We start from the raw sequence: 17,696 nt of genomic DNA on the forward strand, positions 1-17,696 counted from the left end.
TCTACCTTCTTGAGATGATTTGATGTACCCTTGGCTGTAACATTCCTGCTGAACATGACAGGGGAGGACAGCACATGTAGGCTGTGTCCTCCCGGAGTACACAAGACTATGGGCCTCATTAAGAGTCACCCGGTCTGGAAATAATGGTGGTGGTAAACCCACCGCCACCGTTGTTTCTGGGTGATCTGAACATGTTACAAGTGTGATAATGGGTGAAAAGGTGGAAAGTGCAATTAGGAATATGCTTGATAACTTACATATTAATAACTGTTGTACAGTTTATGAAAACAACAAAAATGTGACACATGGCCATGCTACATCGTACAGATTTGGAAGTCAGCTTATTGAATTCCCCATGATCAGCTAAAACAGAATATATGTTTCATATGGCAGTTGCTAGTACAATTGTGAAGCTGTGATACATAACTCATTTTTGCCAAAAAAAGTCAAAAAGAGAACAAAGGAGAGTGACAAATGGAAAAAGACAGATGGTGCTGCCAACTCCTAAACCAATCCTGACTGGGGCGGAGAGAGAGATAGGGTAACTGTCCTATCCTAGAAGCAGGAATTATTGCAGGGTACCCTCTCTAGATTGCAAAATGAGTGATGTCATTTCTGCTATATAAGTGGGACTGTACTAGGGACAGACAAACAAAAGCCAGGGAGACAGAAAAAGGAGGATGGAGAGAAGGCTTCTGAAACTTACCATCTTTGAGAGTGCAGTGACCAGACCGCTGTCCTTTCTTTCCAGAGTGTCTTGAGATGCAGCTGGCTTTCCTGAAACTTAAACAAATGCTTACTATGTGAGTAGCAATAACCCCAGCCCTAAATTGCATGCATAAGCCCATTATTTTTGTAGTGGTGCATCCAATATTTCCCCATTGAAAAACACCTCATCTGTCTGTGAAAATCCTTAGTATTTGTGTAAGTAAATCAATTCATTCCTCCATTGAATTTCACAGTATTGGGATTGGTGGGGTTCGTAACCAACTATCTCTTTCTCAGTGGGTTTGTTAATTGTTATAGTCATTAAGTGTTGCTCAAAAGAATCAAGACCCTTGTGAGCTGAAAAAAACAAATGTGGCCCTTTGTTTAACTTATGCCCTGCTAAGCAAATTTTCATTTGCCAGTGTCATTCCTCTTTGCCTCTGTCAGCCTGAACTAAAACCGATTTTATTTTTGTCAGCTGAACCCTTTCCCAGAGCCTACCTGTCATTGTAGCCTCAGTGTAAACGAATTTCCATTTGCCACTGTATTTTCCTTTTGCATTTGCTATCTCCCAAAGCTAATTTCCCTTCTTCATTTCTATTTTCCCTGGTGTGCTGATTAGTATTCTCTAAAACATTGCCTGTCTCCTAAGTGTAAGCAGTATGAATTGTGTTCTATTCTGTCCCCTAGCAGTTGTGAAAAATAATCCAAACCCCATTTTGCTCCAAAAACAAATGTTCCCTTTCTTTGCTGGCTTCCCATATTGTGGTGGTGGGCTTCACCCCAAAACGGATTTCCCTGTATATTCCTACCCCTTGTCACTGCCTTCCATTCAAAGGAATCAAGTCCAATTGTTGTTTGGGGTAAGTGTAGCAGGGGGGAGTGCTTAACTGTAGGTGCTATCACGTTGTTTAGAATTGTTATTTTCCTCTTTTGCCATTAAAACAAAAGTGAGGGTAATAGTCTTTTTCAATTTGATTGCTCTAGATAGGATATTGCATTTGTGTTGCCACAATTTTGGTGTCTGTTGTATTTTGATTATCCTCATTTATATTGAATAAAACATGTATAAAATATCTGATTAATACACATTGGCTTGGTTCCTAGTCCATTGTGACATTGGGTGCTGGTGGAGGATGAGTGCGAGATGGGTTGGAGGCCTACTCAAAAGAATCCGTAGTATAGTAAAAATCTAAAGCTTTTTATTGTGTGCCACATTCAGTGCAGTGGAAGGAGCTCACAGGCTGGCATGTGCCATGTAATAAACCGTGACAATGGCCCGGTGCACTCGTTATAGGCCTTCGGTTCACTCTATATGTTATAATGTAGTTGAAAAAATGTGATACTGGTTGAAACATTGGAAATTGAAGACCACTGTACATTTGAAGAACCTTAGACTGTGCAGGGGATGTGTGGAAAGGCAAAGCCTTTCTTTCTCAAACCGTGTGCCTTTAAATCTACCATTTAGGACTCACAACAAATGCGTTATTGTTTTTTTTTCATACTGTGTTCCACTTATTAGACTCAGCATGCTTAAAAGTATGGACACATTACACACAAAACATTGGGTGATTACAAAAATTGGGAACTCCTTCTTAGTGGCTGTTATGTTCTGTTGTATGGCCCTGCAGATAAACGGGCAATGCAGGACGGAATTCCTTGCAAACTCCTTGCAGGAGCTAATGGACTATAATGCGAGAAACCCTTGTTTTTCTTTTTCAATTTAAATTGATGTTCAGCTCTCTCTGTGATATTCTGGGTTGCTCATTTCTCTTGAGACCACCATCTGACGGAAACTTCTCTGGGACTTTGAAATCTAATGGAACTAGATCACAGCATTATGTTTTCAGTTAGTCCAATAAAAGGTATTAACGCTTGGGTTTGGTTTGAATTTAAAACTGGTCTAACACGCCACCAACATCTTTCACTGCACAGCTTTTTTCGGAGCAACAATGCACTGCATTCTCACAAGAGATGTCCTACAAGGGGTTTTCATAGTGATAGGAAATTAAGAAACACAGATAAATGTCTTTTATTGGGGGATGATTTAGGATCGAAGTTCTACCTTCCTTGAGGATTAACCGAGGTCCTGTTTGAAACAAAAGGTGCACATGTCCAACATTATTGGTAACCCCTACACCCCTAGAATGATAATTGAATATGACATCATCAACCCATTCCACGTGCTATACCAGGCGTTAACAGCCCAAGTTAAAGGCCAGAGCCATGTGAAGCACTCAAATGACTCAGGAATGGGAGATTTTCCGGCACAGCTATTAATCTAAGTATATTTCATTGAGTATTTTCCAACAGATTGTGCCGAAAATATATGTGGGGGTGGGTTTAGGTTAATAATAAATGTAGAGGGCATAAGAGGAGATAGCAAAATCACCCGAATCAAAAGTAAATCTTAGATGAAAACTATTTCAGCAAAAAGAACCCCATTAAAATCATATAGAACCCAAGTTGCCTAGTGGGAGGGATCAAGACCACAATATATTTGGGCAATAGGTCCAACTAAAGCATATTTGTGTGTGGAATACTATATTATGTTTTGGATAATCATTACAGGGCAAGTGCACTTTTACAAGTCCTCACTTTTAAGTAAGAGTTTATACTTTGAAAGGTGGTAAGATATGATAGGTTATTTATAACACGCTTAATACCCAGAGGTTTCTAAGCGTGGACTCAGGCATCGAACATGTTTTGCTTTGTGTCGCCTTGCTTCCAAGGCAAACACGTTGCCCCTGAGCTATCCTCCCGAGGTGGGCTCTATTATAATAGCCACAGGGTATTATGTGACAAAATCAGTAATCTGACATTGTCAAGAGGAAATGTGAACCCCTCTCAGCCTGGGTAGGAAGGTTTAGCACAGTGGAAGACGGCCCCAGTCCTACCCCAGTGGCGGACAGTGTTTATTAAGAGGGCCCCAATTCCTGTCCCCTCCCCAAGTGCTTGTTTATTCATGGGCAGTACCCACGTACATCACTCCATGCCTCTTCATCCAAATGCTTGCCAAGCTTTCTCTCCTTCTTCTAGATCGAGAGTCAACTCTATAGCCACATGGAGAAGACAATGGAGAGAACACACTCCCCAGCGCCGGCATGCAGGATCGAAGCCCTGCAATCAAATTAGACCACCTGGGACTTAAACAAGAGCTATAACAACCAACACAGACTTTGCTTACTGTTGCAATAAATGATGCTTGAGAAGATCAGGTAAGTTGACGTGAAGTTATTTTTATTATGTTACACCAGTAGGATGTTATGTAGAGACTCACTGACTCCCACCATCCAGGCTCTTATCCTTCAACTGCCGGAGCTGGACCCACCTTCATGTATAAACATTCTCCCACTCATTCAACATTCTCCCACTCACTGAATATCCTCCCATGACGTCACAGACACACCATGTATCTCCCTTATTTGACAAACAAACAACAGAACACTAATTCACACCACGACTGAACACACTTCATTCCTTACAAAACTGACAGGAAGCACACACTCACACTTCTCTTAATCTTTCAACCCCAACACCACACACACACCTCCCCCTTCGAATAAAATATGTATTCATCCAGAGTCACTCAACACGAACATATGGGCAGTTGAAAAACACACCACACAATTACTAACATCTACTTCTGTGGGAGAAAAACAAAACTGAACCACCAGTCCTAAAATGATGGCCAGTCAAATTAAGATCAACCACCAGCAGCACGCAGATCAAGTAATGAATGGGTGGATACAGTGTGTGTAAGGGTTGGATTGCCAACCAAGCTCTGGGTGTAAGCACAGCAGGCACTCACTATAACTAAAACAAGTAGACGCACTGATCTATCTTGACCATTATATACATCTCATTACTTTCCAAAAGTTCCTGCATAATCAGGCATGGCATAAATTACATCTTGCGGAGTGGAGCAAACAAACAAATAAATGATATTTTTCTGGGTGGGCCTTAACAATATTGTGGATAGCACGTCTACAAGCTTGTTCACTCACAACCACGTTCACTGATGGCTCTTAATGCTTCTCACTCCTCAAAACCAAACATAAATCTGATATGAAGAAAAGAAAAAAGTCCAGGACTCAGCGCCACCAGTTATGCGGTCATTTAATTGTGTTATATTGTCACACATTAAATGATGAGGTAAAGCCCATGAGTGATAACATGTTTTGGCTCGCTCTGAGCCTTTTTCAAATCAGGGCTAGTTTGACATCAAACACAATAGGCAAAGAAACATATCAGAGGTTTTGTGACAACAGCATCGATGCAAACATTGTATAGCACAGAAATTAAAGCATCAAAACAATATGCCATAATACGCATTAACAGATAGTAGGATTGATAGATAGACAGAAAAACAGGGGTTGGTGAGGGGACGGATGCAAGGGTATAAAGAAGCATTGCAAAAAATATATATAATGATAATGAACACAGTTATAGCAAAAAACAACAACGAACAAAATAACATAACATGAAACAATGTGGTGAAAATGCAAAAAGGACGAAAAAGAGAACAGAAAATTTAGTGATTATTGAGTAAGTGATACTTGCATAGATGAGACCAATTAGTCAAAATGATAAGTGTAAGGATAACGCCATAAATGCGCTTACCCGAATTTCGATGAACCAATCCATAAGACTGTATGTCAATGGAGTAATAACGGGGTTAAATAAAGCTGATATGAATCCAACATTTCAAGAGGTATATAATATCCAGACACATGGACAATCTGTTAGCTAACCGACAGTTTGGTACGTCATATAGTCACATACCTCAATCCTCAGCAGCCCCAGCTGAGAAGTCCAGATAATGCTACGTCACAAACTCGTGACATAACAGTTCAACAAGGACCCATTTGGTGATCCCTGTCTCATTTCCCAACACCACAAGTTGGCAAGTCCAAACTAATATCATGACACATGAGTGGGACAAAACTATAGCTTTCCACCGACACATTGCTCGACATGGATCCATTGGGAACCATTCGGACTTTAAAGACACTCAGTGGCTCCCACCACCTAGGCTCTCATCCTTGAAGTGCCTGAGCTGGAACTACCTTCATGTAACAACATTCGCCCACTCACTCTACCTTCTCTCATGAGGTCACAGTCACACCATGCATCCAGAGGGATCGGACATAACGCTTACATTTGCGGAAGCCATGCTAAGTCCTCGTAACATGAACCTGGACACTATACAACCGTGGCCACCATTGCTAACTAATGGAATCCCGTGTGGAGAAGAGATGTGGGCTTAAACAGCAATGTATATGTTTTTTGCTATGTAACCACTCCTGTGCAGGGAAGACACAGCCAGATCAGCCAGGGTCAGACAACCAATCATGAGGATGGGGAGTGGGATAGGAAATACCCCAGAAAACAGGACATTGGGGGTTGTTCAGGTGAGATCAAAGGAGGAGGTGGCAGATCAAGAGACCATCCAGAGGCTGGGCAGTGGATTGGACTGTGGAGGTGATTTGTTGGAAAAGGAGAGGTATTGCTTTGTCAGTGCAAGATAAACTGTGCTGTGCTGTAAGTGCATGTATAAGACAAGCAAGTGAGATGATTTGAGGGAATGTAGTAAATATGAAGAAGTTGTGAGTGTTAAAGGTATGTGACTAAGTAGAAGGTGGGTGGAGTAGTAGTACTGTGGAAGAGGGAGTAGTAGCATGGAGGAGGGAGAAGTAACACAGAAAGGTTGAGGCAAGTGGTAGGGGGAGTGAGAGAGATCAGAGTGACAGTGGAGGAAGTCACAAGGAGTAGGGGTGAAGGTGGATGTGGGTTGCACCAGGAGAGTAGTGAAAGGAGAGCATAGGAGAAAGGCTAAAACCCTCATGGGAAGAATGTGCGCTCCCTCCAAGGCATTGCTCTTTTGTCCAAGAAGAACAAATACCCTCAACCCCATGGACACGACTCAGTGGTCTACAAGGACTAGAGACACCTGAGAGTCCTAACGGCAGTGGACTAAGTTTTGACACCCGAGGAAAAGTGGGTGAAGCCAAAAAATAACTATTAATCCTACCCCCATTTAATTCCATAGAACAAAAAAGAATGTTTCTCGTGTGGGGAGTATGTTATGTTAACAAAGCTTATAAAGCACATGGTCACCCGAGAGTATCTTGGCGCTGGGAGAACAAAAGTGCAGGCTGAACAGTGCACCCTAAAAATGTAGGGTCTTTGGGGATTGATATGGTCATCTGATGAGCATTGCCCCTTGAATCGAATTGGTATTCTCACCACACCATCTTTAAAAGATCCCAGTCAAGCTGAACCGTTCTATGCAAGTATCCTCTATACCAGACCCAGATATTAGCAGAGAGGAGAAAGAGCCATGTTTTCCTGTCCACTGTGACCAAAACAACCTATAGAGTCCCTGCTTTCCTAAGAGGAAAAACTATTTTGGGACCGATTGGGCACTAGGAGTAAGGATTGTGCAATAAGAGCAGACTTGCTTCCCCAGAGATGGAAGCAGAACGGAAAAGAGAGAGTAGGTTGTGTTTGTGGCCATGTTGAGGGACACACCCAAGCACAAATCCCCATCACCATCTTGGTAAGAAAATTAGATATTGTGGTGGCCTTTATTCCAGACCGACCAGCCCAACTAGTTATAGGAAAAATATTCCCCATTTCGAGCAATGGGTATCACATGTGGCTGAAATAAGAATAAGAACGTGTAAGGCTAGACTCCCCCCCCACCTAAAAGTACCAGAACACCCCATTTTGGAACAAGGGACTACATTGGAAGGGAAAGTCATTCACCCAGGCAAAGCCCCAATTCGACAGTAAAAAAGTAGTCCTTATGCATGAGTCCCTGTCTTGTGGGGAAAAGTATTTGATGAATCCAATGGACTCGCCACTGTTTTCATGGTGGGTACCACCTCCCATGTGGCCAGAGGAAGGCAGTTGCTACCTGATCCTGACCCTAGAAGGGAAGGAACTGTGCACTGCTGTTTGGGTTAGTGGAGAGGGGCTACGTTGAACCCCAACTGCCAAAGAGGTGCAGAGAAGTACTGGAAGAGTCAAGAAGACTAGCCTGGCCCCTCCAGAAAGAAGGGAACCCCTGGGCATTAACAGGTGACACAGCCCAAAGTTGACTGCCAGCTTCCACATTTAAAGGGAAGCCAGGGAGAGAGATTCCTGTGCAGGCTGTGGCAGAGGCAGTGAAGGAAAAGAGGTTGGCTCCTGCTCAGGACCACAAGAACAATACGTACCGCTGTGGCAGAGGAAAAGAGGACACCACAGGAGAGATGCAAAGTCAGAGACTGAAGTGCCATGGAGACGCTGGGAGCCACGATAAAGGTCCTGGATGCTTGGCAAGTCGAGAAGCTAGTGTTATCCATTTTGGAACCTGAATGGAAGCAGACGTGCAATTGCAGAGCCTCCAGGGAGGCCGGAAGAAAGTATACAGCCTCCAGATTGAAAAGCAGGTGACAGCAGGACACTGCAGATGCAAAAACTCGAGCAGAGCCACTGGAGAAAGCTGGCGAGTCTACCCGAAGCCAGTGGATCCCGGGCGCATTCTGGTGACCGTGCCAACATCAATTTAAACATAATAACTTTGTGAATCTGACGAAAGGCTTATTAGTATACCAAAAAGGAGACAGGCAAACCGCAATGAACTGTGAATATCTAAAATGTAAATGTAGGGTCAAATGTAAAGAAACCATACCAAAAGTGTATATATATCCAGCCAAGGGTCATATCTACAGTATTTATGATACAGAGCACCATATGCAAAGTACTGGTAAAGCGAGATATCAGACAAGTGAAGTATATGAAAAGTCCTGGTAATTCAAATACACCAGGAGAGGGAAGCATATAAGACGTCCTGGTAAACCAAAGACAGCGGGCGAGTGAATCATATCAGAAGCCCTGGTAAACCAAAGACAGCAGGCAAGTGAATCAGAAATCCTGACAAGCAAGACAGCAAGAAATTGAGATATATAATTTCTGGCAGGGGGAGTATACCAGGCAAGTGAACCTCATAAGTGAAGACTTAGTAGAAGCAGAAAGTGTTCACAACCTAACAGGAGACCTCATCTTTAGCATAGGGTCAGAGAGGCACTTTTCCAATCCTTTTTCTTTTAATGAATATCTTTGGTAAAAACATGGAAACCTTGTGTCTCATTACCAACCCATCAAAGTATCCAAAAGTACAATATTGGTTTCGTCATGTGCTGTGAACAATCCAATGCCAAACATGTGAGCTATGTTGCTGGAAAGAGGAACTTGAGCAATGTAGGCATCTGGGTGGTGTTAGATAATGTATCAGTGCAGATCGGCATGGCAAAAGCAGTAGCATCATTACTCACCTTTTCCCCGGGGTCATTACAGTAGCTGTCTAGACCCTCTAGCCCCACAGGAACTGAGACCTCGTCATTAACAATGGTCAGAGGCATCTATGAAGATATGGATATGTGTAAAGATCTTCATTTCCTTCATACCATATCCACTGGAACAGGATGCCCGTAGCTGCCAGATTCCTCCGTGAATAGAATGGCACTGATGCCAGTCTTTCAGATCTTTTCATCCCTGCGAGAAGCTTGCCGGTGCCATGCTACTCTATTGGCTGGGCAGGTGTGATTATGCCTCCAACTAACCTTAAGGTGGTTTACTCCCTGTGGCTATCTGTTGCTACCTTTGAGAACTCTTCAAATCATCTAGACAAATACTTTAGCATTAATATAAACATGTATGATCATGTTTTAGCTCATGCAGTGGTTCTTTGGACATCCCTTAAGAGCATTAATGTATTCTATAAATTGTTGAAAGAGAAGGTTGCATTTATGGAGGGATGCATACATGCCCTTGCTTTGGCCATGTCCCTGCAAGCATGACACAATCATGATTCAGAGTGTTGGTAGGCCAAGTCACAATAGGACTTGCCATTGGCTCTTTGGTGCTGTCATGAATACTTTTCGAATGCAATCTTCTGAAAGGAGCTGAGTGTCAGGAAATTACTTTTTCCTATCTCACACCTGTATTACATTAAATTGATTTGTTAAAAGGTAATGGACTGGAGAAATGGGATGAAACATTCCTTTATTTTTCATCAGTTTACATAACAAGACCGAACATCTCTGAGAAAGAACACAGCTGCCAGTTACTTTTTCCTAAGTCTGTAAATACCAATGAGTAGACTCCAAATGATTGTGATCCTGGGATGAGGTGGGCACAGGAACAATGAAGAACATTACCAAGAAGGAGCTGCAGCAGTGTAGACGTCTTGGAGATGTGGTTCCTTTTATGGCATAAAAACCAAAGAAGGATGGCCTATCAGGAAGCTGCAATCAACCAGACGGTGAAGCCTGGGAAGCAAGAAGGAGACGCAGAGATGGCCAGATTGATGCTGAGTCCGCTCCTGGAGTCAAGAGGACAATGGGACTCCTTTGCCCAATGGCATTGTAAGGGTGCAGAAGAAGAAGATTGAAACAAAGGTGGCATGGTTAGCAAAGGCTTTTATTCTTCTTTAAAATAAAGAGAAAGGCCTACCTGTTTCTATGAGGGGTTTCCCCATTCTCAACTGAATACTAAAATGGATCTGTGAGATTGTCAGTTTAACTTAAATGTCCACCGTCCTGTGTCAATATCCCTAGTTCTGTCCCTCACATGTATAACTAAAGTAGATATGGATGAGGTTTTTGTGGCCCAAGAGAATGGTTTCCTTCTCCTGGGTTTGTGATCAAAGTTCACTTTAGGAACTTCTACTGTTCTTGCCTGGGGAATCACTCCCTTCCCCATGTTGGCGCATTCTCAACAAAGCAGAGTTCAAACAATGTTCACCAGGTGAATGGTTCCGCTCCTAGGGTTGCAAGCGTCAACGTTCAAACAATGTTCACCAGGGGGAATGACTCTCTTCCCCTGATTGCAAGCGTCCTAAAACAAACAAAGGGAAACCAGCTCAACAACCCCTCTCGTCGTAGGTCATTGGTGTATCAGGGGGAATCACTCCCTTCCCCTGGCTGAAGCTTGCCCTTACTTCCCCCTCTTGTTATCAGGAGGATGGCTCCCTCCTCCAGATGCAACATACCAAACACATTAGACACAGGGTGAATGGTTCCAGTCCCTTGGATACTCCAGTGTCTCCTCTGTTCAATATTACATAAAGTTCCAATTGTGCTTGGGTACCAGACCCAGGTTATTCATTTTTGAGTCGGCAGACCTGGTTCATTAACCTGCCAAGTACTGCCATGAGGATGATGACTCATGCCTCAGTTTGGGCTTGGGTGCTCAACCAATGTTTCTCAGATCATCAGTGGTTCTGTTCCTTCCACTGACACAAGAAAGATGTCCTCTGATGCACAAATAGTCTTTCTGGACACTCAGGGTCATTGACCCTTCTCTGGTTATCAGAGGTTATGGCTCTACCACCGACAAGAGGAAGATTTCCTCTGATGCACAAATAGTCCTCTTAACTCTTGGGATCTGTGACCCTACCCCTTATGTTCATTTCATAGGGATTACCCCAGGGACTGTAAGGATATTTGGCGTGTTACAGCACAGAGTACAGCACTACTGCACAGGTAGCATTTTTTTTTGATGCAGCACCACCACATGGGTGTGGTGCATTGCTATATGTGTTGCCAGAGTAACATGGACATATAAGTAAAGACAGGCTATTCAGTCAAAAACGATTTTTACATATAAGATGCAAATCTATTTTTACAGTTAAAAGCACACATGTGCACATTCAAAAATGCACACTATTTTTCACCTGAAATGCCTATGTTGCAAGAGACACATTTGAAAATTAATAACTAACCTTATTAATGGCTAACCTGACTAATAAAACTTCATTTAACATAACCCACTAATAAAAATGTGTCTCCACTGCAGAATTAGGCCTACTCTGAAAGTGAACTTTTAAACGCACATTCATTTTTTTTTCTCTGCTGTCCTGTCCACATAACTACAGGAAGCAAAGAGCTTGAAGGAACAGGAAATCAGTTTGTTACAATTTTTACTGTAGAAATGAGCCATTGTGTAGTGAGGGAGGAGATGACATGATTGATTCTGATTGGAGCAGCGTCATAGCAAGTATCATGCTAGAGGCTGTGATTAGAGTTTTGCTGGGGAAGCTTGAGGAGAGGGGGAGAGGAATCGAGATCTTGCAGAGCTGGGAGAAGGACCTGTTTCCTGGCTGAAGCATTCCTGCTGCAAAAGCTGAGAATTCCAGGCAATAACCCCGGTTTGAGAACGGCAGACGCTTGTTTTCACTGGGGTTAATGTTCAAGGGAGCCAAATTCAGAAAGAGAATAGCCGGAGAAAACTCATGCTGAACAGATAAGGTAATTACAGAAGTGTGGGAGCTGTGCGAAAGTGTGCGAAACTGTTCAGTCAGTGTATTCGAGGGAGTCCCAGTCCCTTATCAGTATATTTAATGTTACCAATTGAATATATTCTCGCAGTTCTCTGTTCATTCTATCACAAATAATGTTGTACCATTTCATTTATTTCTGTAAAAAAGGGTTAAACTGTGTTTAAAGGAAATTTCTATAATACAAAAATATCTGAAAACAGATAGCTAGTGTGTATTATTTGTCTCTTTCATTTTGCATGGGAAAAGGTTTAAACGTGGGTAGATTTTTAAACAGTGCAATTGTCATTTTAAAACAGATGTGTGCATGATTATATTCAGTATGGACAGTTGTGAGTGACTGTTTGTAGCATAGCTTGTTGGAGGTACATGAGCCAACGGGAAGAGAGACTCTCTGGACATAGTTCCATACCGTATATAAGGTAGTGGAAATTACCACAAAAATACCACAATAGCCCATGGTGGCACACAACACTAACACTGAAAATGTGGTATCCCTAAAATGTAGGCCTGAGGTCTCTCTAGTGATCAAGAACAATCTAGATAAAAAACAAGGGATGTTGGATATTGGGGCCACAAATAAACCAACCACTATACCAACCAACCACGCAAATTATCGCGCACATTATCTAAATAGGTCTGAATTCTGAAATAATGCAATGTATTATTGTTATGTGTGACCCAATATGAATACAGAGAGTGATTATTGCTAAAGGTATTTTGGCGGTAAGAAAACACCGCAAAGCCCCAAATATCCACAAAATACCCAACATATTTATGGTGCGTTGCAGGCCGGGAAAGTGATCATAGAGTACCTACTGGGCGTGGCAAGCGTGTCTCACACTGCCATTTGCACATTAAAGGGAACCCATTTTATAATAGCAGTGTGCCACTAAAAACGAATTTCAGAATGTCACAAAGGGAAACCACATTTTCAGACCTAGTGCAATATTTAGAGGCAAAGTTGTTTGCACATGGGACGTGGTCGTCGAACAGCACCTTAGAATGGCGTGACCGCATTCAGGGTGAGGTGCAGAAAGAAAAACTAGACAATATTTTTGCAGAAGGCAGCATAATTCAGGTCTGCCTTACAAGATTATTGAATGCAGCCGATAAAAGTGCAGAGAAAGACTGTTTAATACGGCTATGCGGCAAAATATGGTTTATTTTGAATAAGTCCCTGCGAATGCAGGAGAATGATACTCAGCTAATTAACAGGTTAAAGACTGAATTAGATCGGGCAAGTAAAAATCAGGAAATGTTAAGAGCAGAATTGGATGTATGCCAAAAAGACATGCAATTAAAATGCAGAGACTTTGATGCTCAGTTATCCAAAAGCAAGAAACAATTTGAGGATAGTGAGCAAGAATTGGTACACTTAAAAGCCTTAGTGGACCACATTAGACAGGATAAAGATGAGGTTGTTTCAGAAATGCAGATTTTACAAAAAGAACATTGTGAAAAAGAATGTGATCTCCAGAGTGCAGAACAAGAAATGATTAAAATGATTCAAGAAAGAGACAAGATAAATAAAGAGTTCAATGAATGCCAAATGCAAATCTGCGACATGCAGGAGGTGATTAATAAGATGAGTGATGAAAACAACTATTTGCAAAATGAAGCAAACAGACTCCTTAAAAAGTGTAAGGACTTAGAACAGCAAATATGCATTCCCAGGTCCCAGGAGAGGCGGCAGGGTACCACATTCAATGGAGTGGAGGTGAATTCTAGCTCTGCCCAAAGAGCTAGTGCTCCAGTGACTGGGCCGGTGACTGAACTTGGTTGCAGCGCCCTTGGGGGATTTGATACTCCCATTGGGGGCAGCCACCAATCTCATACACCTGAAAACAGGATTGAATCACAAAATAGTGCAATTCCATGCATTGCAACAAGTAGCCCCATAAAAATAATGAAATCCATTAAAGCCCTGATCAAACCATTTAAAAAGGGAGGTGAATGCTGCATTGAGGATCACTTAGAAGCGGTGCATGACATTTTTAAAGCACTCCAGATACCTAAGGAACAGTACAGACAACATTTTCATTTAACTTTAGATGCCCCGACGGCCAGCATCATAAGGGGATTAAATGAACAGCAGAATATGACCTGGTTGGAGTTTGAAAAAGAAATTAGGCGTCATTTTTCTCCTTTTCAGTCATTGCAGGAGGCAAAGAAAGTCGCTTACACAATTACTGCTGGACCTAATACATCCCCTCGCCAATTTTTACAAGACTTAAAAAGAGCATTTTCTCGCTTTGATGTATCTTTTGACCCAAATTCCAATGAGTTTAAAACTGCATACTTCTATGGGCTACAGAAAGACATCATAGCCCAATTGGTCCGTGAATTTGACCGTGACAAGTCCCTTGAATGGATTGTACATCAAAGCACAAAACTATATGAGGTACTCTATTGTCAGGGTAGAGAAAGTGATAAAATGAAAGATACTAGACCTAAATCTAAAGAACCCTCAGCCACAGTAATGGAAATCAGGTCAGCCAAAATGTCCCTTGAGTCTGCTCAAAGCCAAGGTAAAAATAATGTGACACCTGAACAAAGGGGTAATCAACAAAGATCGCCATTTCCTGTACCAATGTTCCAATCACATGATCCTAGTAATAGAGAGAGCTACATCAGCCCTAGGTATTTAGGGGACAGACCCCGGGTAGGATATCGGCCTGATATGGCAGGTATGAACAATAATGAGAGACAAAATCAAGATCAAAGAAATGATGGGCCCTACCAGTCATTGGGGACACAGAGCAGATTTGATCCCAACACCATGATATATGGTAATCAGGATATACCCTGATATGTGGATCGATTTACTGATAATGGAAATCAACATAGGGGCCAGTACCCACAATCTGAGAGACAGGACATGAGGCAAAACGTGAACTACAATCCACGTCAGTACAATGATTCCCCACCAGGAGACTATAATCAAAGGATGGTTGCAACCCGCTCCCCTCCACAAATGAATCAAGAGTTCAGAAACCATCCCAACCGACATCAATCACCTGAGAGGTATCAGAATAGATCCAATCAGGGGGAAAACAACCAATATCGACCTAGGCCACAGAAAGAGGATCCTAGAGAGATGGAAAGGTTCCAGTGGCTTGAGACCCAAGTGAAAATGTTAGCTGAGCAAATAGGAAAGCTCTATACAGCGCAAAAACAACCTTCCAAAGAGGGGGCTGATGGCCATAGCAATGACCGGGGGGCTTCCGAAAAGTGACTAAGTACTCATGATAACTGCAGTGCCAAAATGACAGATTGCTCTGATATAATTTTGCATAACGACTCTGAGATGCCTAATGGATTAAAAATGAAAGTGCCAGTAAATGAACTTGTGACAGAAAGTGCAAATACTTCTAAAAAAGAGGTACGGTTTAACCTAGAGCTAAATAAAACAGTAAAGATTTGCACAAATGAAAAAGAAACATTAGGAATTCCAAAAGAACAAAGGGACAGATTTAAGAAAAATGACTCATGCATGGGGAATACCAGTGAACAGGGAGTAAGTGGGGATGCTATAGCTCCTTCCCTGGACAAGCAAAACAATGACCAAACACAGACAGAAAAAGGAAATACTCAAAAGGAGGGTACAAGTCAATCACCTGAAGAATTCTTTGAGCCACATATTTTTGAAGAGGCTGAAAGGGCTGGTATCACACTAAATGGTCACAAATGCACAGAATTAAAAAATGACAAACTGCTGAATGATGTTGTTACACATGTTCAGTTGGAAGGTTGTAATGTGGTCTCTGATGTTACCCAGATGGATGGGCGAACAGTGGCCACACTCCAAAAAACCTCTGATCTTGGAGAAATGAATAAAGTCTCTCACGCAGAAATGGGTAAAAAGGAGGCAAAAATGTCTTTCCATTTACCAATGTGCTTAGCCAAAAGTGAAAAAGACCTGAGAAAGATGAGCCCTGAAATCAGTAAGAATTCACACTTCTTATGTGTATTAGAGGAAGTTGAGGACAGATATTATGCACCCAACACTGTAGAAGAAAAATGCCACACCTTTGTTATGATTGACACTGGCGCACAGGCCACAATTATGTCAAAGGAGCTGGTAAAGAGTATCAATGAAGGGAGACCCCCACAGAGTCAGATCACAGTGAAGGAAAATCAAGGTCCAGTGCATAACTTTAATGGGGAGGAGGTGCCCATCATAGGTGTAACTGAGGTTGACATAAAAATAGGAAAGAACAGAATGAAACAAGAGGTATTGATCACATCTATTTGTGAAATTCCATTTCTGATGGGGACAGATTGCCTGAAAATATTGTCTCCTCTCATAGATGGGGTGAATGGAGTGCTGTGGTCCTTAACCAAAAAACCATTGAGGCCTAAGAAACTAAAATCACAAACCAGCAATATAAATGAATGTCACACCGTTGCCAAAACAAATGATGCTGTGGAGGTATATCTCCAGAATAGCTGCATACCTAGTGTCACTGTTATATTAATGTGTCAAGACAAAATGCAGAGCGACAATGAAAAACTACCTGTACAAATATACTTGGACCCAAGGAAAAATTGGCAGACTGCCATAGATGAGCACACATTACGTTTTTATTTAAAAGAGAAAACACGCAAACAGAATATTGCTCCTAAAACAGATTCAGAAAAACACATTACCACTCTGGCAGAAATACACATGGAAGATGAGCAACCATGGGTTCATGTTGGTATAAATGACTATTTTAAAACAATAAAAGCCACTTTAGCGCTTGGACATGAAAGGAGTTTCATTAATGAGAAATTGTTGCAAAAAATAATGGAGCGGGAAGAAATCCCGAAATTTAGGATTAAAAACCAATATGTTTCTGGGTTGGACAGTCCAGACTTTGAAAACCGAATTACAGGCAGATGCATGCTTAAAATTAGCATTGGGCAGAAAACAATTTACCATAATGTATGGATAGTGAGTGGAGCACAAAATGAATTTTACATGGGCAATGACATCATGCACAGAATGTGTATGGTGTTAGATTTCCTTAATCAAAAAATATGGTCACGCCTAGGTGGTCCGGCACCTGCATTTGAAGACAAAAGAAGGGCTTATCATTGTACACAACTGGTTCTTTATGCAATCGAATTACAAATGAGGAAAGATACTATTATTCCTGCATTTACAAAACAGTTTGCAATAACACTGAAATGCAAAAATGGACAGCAGATGAAAGGCTCTGATGCATTTGTATGCCTGAATGAATCCATAAAACAGCAAGGCCTGTATTATGAATACATTCCATTGGTAGACATTGGTGAAGGATCTGTAAAAATTATGGTAAATAATAAAGGTTGTCAGGATATTCATTTAGAGGAAAACTCCCCATTAGGAATGGCCATACAAAAATCACATTATACGGCAGATTTAAATAACATGGTGATTGGAAATATCCCTGAAAAGTATGTAGATGCCAAGGGTGAGTTGCCAGAACACCTGGATTCTCAGCCCAAAGGAATATTTAAAATTAATTCTGTGTATCCTTTTGATTCAAATGAGACAGTGTGCTGCCATCAAGAGGATTGCATAATATTTAATTTAAATGAAAATGAAACAGAAAATCAGCCCATTGAAGTGGAAGCTGATATGCCAAAATATTTAAAAGTGGCAGCTTTACAAAAAGACACAGCCACA

Source organism: Ambystoma mexicanum, chromosome 14, assembly GCF_040938575.1.
Source record: "Ambystoma mexicanum isolate Mex_15411 chromosome 14, UKY_AmexF1_1, whole genome shotgun sequence".
Taxonomy (NCBI): domain Eukaryota; kingdom Metazoa; phylum Chordata; class Amphibia; order Caudata; family Ambystomatidae; genus Ambystoma; species Ambystoma mexicanum.